Raw genomic sequence first — 6,000 nt, 5'->3', positions numbered from 1 at the left:
ATCAAAAGACGGGAAGTAATAGATACCTTTTCGAGAAATGTCGTACAAATAGAAGAGAAAATGAGTCAAGTTATCGATTCAAAATAGTTGCATTAAACTTTTTAGTTTTATAGCAGATAGAAAGATTATGTTTTCATTAATTAAGTTTGTTAGTTTCGGTTCCTGTTTAATATTTAATGCCACATAATCTGCGTCCCTCTTCTTTTTCAGTCCTTTTTCCAAAGTTTCATTGTATTTTTCCTTTAAGTAACTTGAATAATATCATTTTCACACTTTTCTTTAAGAACCAGAATACAGAGTCCTTTTGAACGTCATCTGAATCTGTTAAGCCATCTTGCATGTAAAGCTTTATGAGATATTTTACACCATTTACCAAGTGCACACACAGCGTGGCTCTGAAAATGGTGGCTTCAATATGAGAGAGCTAGGCAAGGCCTCGGTGCCATTCCGTTGACTTGTCCGCTACTACCCACGGTCCCTGGTACTGACACCAAGATGCTGTTTCCGTTAGTTTCGGTCACCAGCCTAGCCTCAGCTGTCCCAATCGGCCACATATTCTTATCTCAGCGTGGGAGCTGCATTAGCAAAACTGGCCAGTACATAGACACACAGTGCGCCCTTTTAAACCACCAATTAGTCGTTACAGTGTCTCTAATTCTCTGCTAGCCATCCAGCCTGAAGTGCACTTCATCACAAAGAACCACATGCCCTACCTCCAGAGCCCGTCATGGATTTTCTGTATCTCCTCACACTTTCTCCATAAAAAAGGTACCTGCGAGCTACAATAATATGAACTCTGTTTATATACTCAAATCAGTGTGTCTTTCAAAAGTTTTCAGTTTCAAAACGTTATATAGATCCGTAGAAACATTGCGTCTCGAAAAACTATTCCTTAGTCTAAGAGAAAGCTTACTCAGAGCTAGCCCTAAACCCTTTCGAATGACGCTGGATGTCCAGCAGCATTCCATATTAATGTTAGTAGACAGTAGATTTGAAGTGTGTAGATGTTAGAACCCGTGGTGTAGGGGTAGCGTCTTTGATTTATAATGAAAACGTCTTCCGTCCCGGGTTCGATCCCCGCCACTGCCTGAATTTTGATAAATAATCAGCATTGGCGGCCGAAGACTTCCGGCATAAAAAGTCAGCCTCATTCTGCCAACGGCCTTGTCAAAGATGGCGGAGGAGCGGATAGAGGTTCAAGGCACTCTCTTGTCCTTGGGGTGGGAAATTGCCCCTAGAGGCGGAAGAATCAGCAATGATCAACGACATGAGGATGCAGAAGGCAATGGAAACCACTGCATTAAAGACAACGTGTACCCACAGGACATGTGGCCTGAATTTGGAGAAGTGTCATGATGATCTCTCCATTGGCAAAAGTTTCCTGAATAGTACCCCATTCGGATCTCCGGGAGGGGGCTGCCAAGGGGGAGGTTACCATGAGAAAAAGATTGAGTAATCAACGAAAGGATAACGTTCTACGAGTCGGGGCGTGGAATGTCAGAAGCTTGAACGTGGTAGGGAAACTAGAAAATCTGAAAAGGGAAATGCAAAGGCTCAATCTAGATATAGTAGGGGTCAGAGAAGTGAAGTTGAAGGAAGACAAGTATTTCTGGTCAGATGAGTATCGGGTAATATCAACAGCAGCAGAAAATGGTATAACAGGTGTAGGAGTTATGAATAGGAAGGTAGGGCAGAGTGTATGTTACTGTGAACAGTTCAGTGACCGGTTTGTTCTAATCAGAATCGACAGCAGACCAACACCGACAACGATAGTTCAGGTATACATGCAGACGTCGCAAGCTGAAGATGAACAGATAGAGAAAGTGTATGAGGATATTGAAAGGGTAATGCAGTATCTAAAGGGGGACGAAAATCTAATAGTCATGGGCGACTGGAATGCAGTTGCAGGGGAAGGAGTTGAAGAAAAGGTTACAGGAGAATATGGGCTTGGGACGAGGAATGAAAGAGGAGAAAGACTAATTGAGTTCTGTAACAAGTTTCAGCTAGTAATAGCGAATACCCTGTTCAAGAAACACAAGAGGAGGAGGCATACTTGGAAAATGCCGGGAGATACGGGAAAATTTTAAATTAGATTACATCATGTTCAGACAGAGTTTCCGAAATCAGATACTAGATTATAAGGCGTACCCAGGAGCAGATATAGACTCAGATCACAATATAGTTGTGATGAAGAGTAGGCTGAAGACATTAGTCAGGAAGAATCAATACGCAAAAAAGTGGGATACGGAAGTACTAAGGAATGACGAGATACGTTTGAAGTTCTCTAACTCTATAGATACAGCAATAAGGAATAGCGCAGTAGGCAGTACAGTTGAAGACGAATAGACATCTCTAAAAAGGGCCATCACAGAAGTTGGGAAGGAAAACATAGGTACAAAGAACGTAGCTGCGAAGAAACCATGGGTAACAGAAGAAATACTTCAGTTGATTGATGAAAGGAGGAAGTACAAACATGTTCCGGGAAAATCAGGAATACAGAAATACAAGTCGCTGAGGACTGAAATAAATAGGAAGTGCAGGGAAGCTAAGACGAAATGGCTGCCGGAAAAATGTGAAGACATCGAAAATGATATGATTGTCGGAAGGACAGACTCAGCATACAGACAAGTCAAAACAACCTTTGGTTACATTAAAAGCAACGGTGGTAACATAAAGAATGCAACGGGAATTCCACTGTTAAATGCAGAGGAGAGAGCAGATAGGTGGAAAGAATACATTGAAAGCCTCTATGAGGGTGAAGATTTGTCTGATGTGATAGAAGAAGAAACAGGAGTCGATTTAGAATAGACAGGAGATCCTGTATTAGAATCGGAATTTAAAAGTGCTTTGGAGGACTTACGGTCAAATAAGGCAGAAGGGATGATAACATTCCATCAGAATTTCTAAAATCATTGGGGGAAGTGGCAACAAAACGACTATACACGTTGGTGTGTAGAATATATGAGTCTGGCGACATACCAACTGACTTTCGGAAAAGCATCATCCACACAATTCCTAAGACGGCAAGAGCTGACAAGTGCGAGAATTATCGCACAATCAGCTTAACAGCCATGCATCGAAGCTGCTTACAAGAATAATATACAGAAGAATGGAAGAGAAAATTGATAATGCGCTAGGTGACGATCAGTGTGGCTTTAGGAAAAGTAAAGGGACGAGAGAGGCAATTCTGACGTTACGGCTAATAATGGAAGCAAGGCTAAAGAAAAATCAGGACACTTTCATAGGATTTGTCCACCTGGAAAAAGCATTCGAAAATATAAAATGGAGCAAGCTGTTCGAGATTCTGAAAAAAGTAGGGGTAAGCTATAGGGAGAGACGGTCATATGCAATATGTACAACAACCAAGAGGGAATAATACAGTGGACGATCAAGAACGAAGTGCTCGTATTAAGAAGGTTGTAAGACAAGGCTGTAGCCTTTCGCCCCTACTCTTCAATCTGTACATCGAGGAAGCAATGATGGAAATAAAAGAAAGGTTCAGGAGTGGAATTAAAACACAAGGTGAAAGGATATCAATGATACGATTCGCTGATGACATTGCTATCCTGAGTGAAAGTGAAGAGGAATTAAATGATCTGCTGAACGAAATGAACAGTCTAATGTGTACACAGTATGGTTTGAGAGTAAATCGGAGAAAGACGATGGTAATGAGAAGTAGTAGAAATGAGAACAGCGAGAAACTTAACATCAGGATTGATCGTCACGAAGTCAATGAAGTTAAGGAATTCGGTTACCTAGGCAGTAAAATAACCAATGACGGACGGAGCAATGAGGACATTAAAAGCAGACTCGCTATGGCAAAAAAGGCATTTCTGGCCAAGATAAGTCTACAAATATCAAATTCAGGCCTTAATATGAGGAAGAAATTTCTGAGGATGTACGTCTGGAGTACAGCATTGTATGGTAGTGAAACATGGACTGTGGGAAAACCGGAACAGAAGAAAATCGAAGCATTTGAGATGTGGTGCTATAGACGAATGTTGAAAATTAGGTGGACTGATAAGATAAGGAATGAGGAGGTCCTGCGCAGAATCGGAGAGGAAAGGAATATGTGGAAAACACTGATAAGGAGAAGGGACAGGATGATAGGACATTTGCTAAGACATGAGGAAATGACTTGCATGGTACTAGAGGGAACTGTAGAGTGCAAAAAATGTAGAGGAAGACAGAGATTGGAATACGTCAAGCAAATAATTGAGGACGTAGGTTGCAAGTGCTACTCTGAAATGAAGAGGTTAGCACAGGAAAGGAATTCGTGGCGGGCCGCATCAAACCAGTCAGTAGACTGGTGACGAAAAAAAAAAAAAGATGTTAGTCGTTTGTGACAGAGTTCTTCCCTTTGTCACAGATTTTCTAGCACCATACACGAACGAACTGCATAATTACATCAAATGGACATCGATATCCGATATTATTAATGGTCTTCGTAAGGTAGAGGAAGGTGTAGCTCAGTAACAGTTTCTAGTTGACTGCGTTCAATCTACGTAGGATACCTTCGTTGTTAGCACGTGGAGGGTGAAGTACAGGCAAGTTCTGTGTGAATTAAATTGGTGTCGCTTTGGTAATGTAACTGCTAAGGTGATCTGCAAATGAAGTTCTTTTATGTTGAATTAGTTACACTGTAAACCATCTAAAGCCAAGTGTTCCTTCCAATTTGTAATTGTAATACCTAGGTGTTTAGTTGAATTTACTGCTTTTAGATTAGACTGATTTATCGTGTAACTGAAATTTTGACGAGTTCCTTTTGGCAAACGTGTGGATGACCTCACACTTTTCGTTATAGAGGTTCAACTGACATTTCTCGCACCATTCAATTATCTTTTCTAAATCGTTTACAGTTTGTTTTGATCTTCTGATGACTTTATTAGTCGATAAACGACAGTGTCATCTGCAAACAACCGAAGACGGCTGCTGAGATTGTCTCCCTAATCGTTTATATAGATAAGGAACAGCAAAGGGCCTATAACACTACCTTGGGGAACGCCAGAAATCACTTCTATTTTACTCGATGATTTTCCGCCAGTTACTGCGAACTGTGACCTCTCTGACAGGAAGTCACAAATCCAGTCACATAACTGAGACGATGTTTCATTGAGCAAGCAATTTCATAACGAGTCACTTTTGTGGTGCAGTGTCAAAAGCCTTCCGAAAATCCAGAAATAAGGAATAGATCTGAAACCCCATGCCAATAGCACTCAACACTTCATGTGAATAAAGAGCTCGTTGTTCTTCACAGGAATAATGTGTGCCCTTAATTTCTTCTCACCTCTGAACAGAGTTGCTTTGGCAGTTAGATGGGAATCTACTGCTCAACATGTACAAGGTGACCAAAAGTCGGATAACATTTAAGAAGGCACTAAGTCACGGAATAATGGAGGTAGGGACGTTAATACACACATCTACGCCTGAAATAACAAGGGATTTTATTGAAATCAAAAAGAGGGCAGAAACTGGCCAACAGATGGCGCTGGACAGCAACACACCAATGACGCCGCATGAGAGCCGTGTATAAAATGAGGTGCAGTGAGAGTGGGAGTCACATCATCCCTAGCCTGGCTGATTAATACTTACTGGGAGGTACGACTTTTACCCAGGATGGCCTTTCACCCCATATTGTTACATGCGTGGAAGATCTCTTTCGAAAATTGGTTGGTGAGGATCGGTTGCTGAGCTGCCTCGTCTAGCATGCTCATAGTACCTTCTGATAAACTCCACAGCGGTGTTCACAACATTGTTCCTCAACTACAGGTATTGTAACTGACTGATTGTCGTCATGTTGAGAATTTATTATAATGAACATAGCCCAACGTATTTCCTAAAAATCAAGTGTTATGCTAATTACAGTATTGCTTTTGTAACGCTACATCTGTTGGTCATATTGTGAACCTTTCTTTAGCTTCAATAAACTCCCACGTCATTTCAAGCACGTGTGTCACTTTTTACCTGTCTACTTGCATTTTTCCTTGAAGTATTGGCTTT

The sequence above is a fragment of the Schistocerca nitens genome, chromosome 1, assembly GCF_023898315.1.
Source record: "Schistocerca nitens isolate TAMUIC-IGC-003100 chromosome 1, iqSchNite1.1, whole genome shotgun sequence".
NCBI classification, from domain to species: domain Eukaryota; kingdom Metazoa; phylum Arthropoda; class Insecta; order Orthoptera; family Acrididae; genus Schistocerca; species Schistocerca nitens.
Note: the sequence above shows the minus strand (reverse complement) of the source record.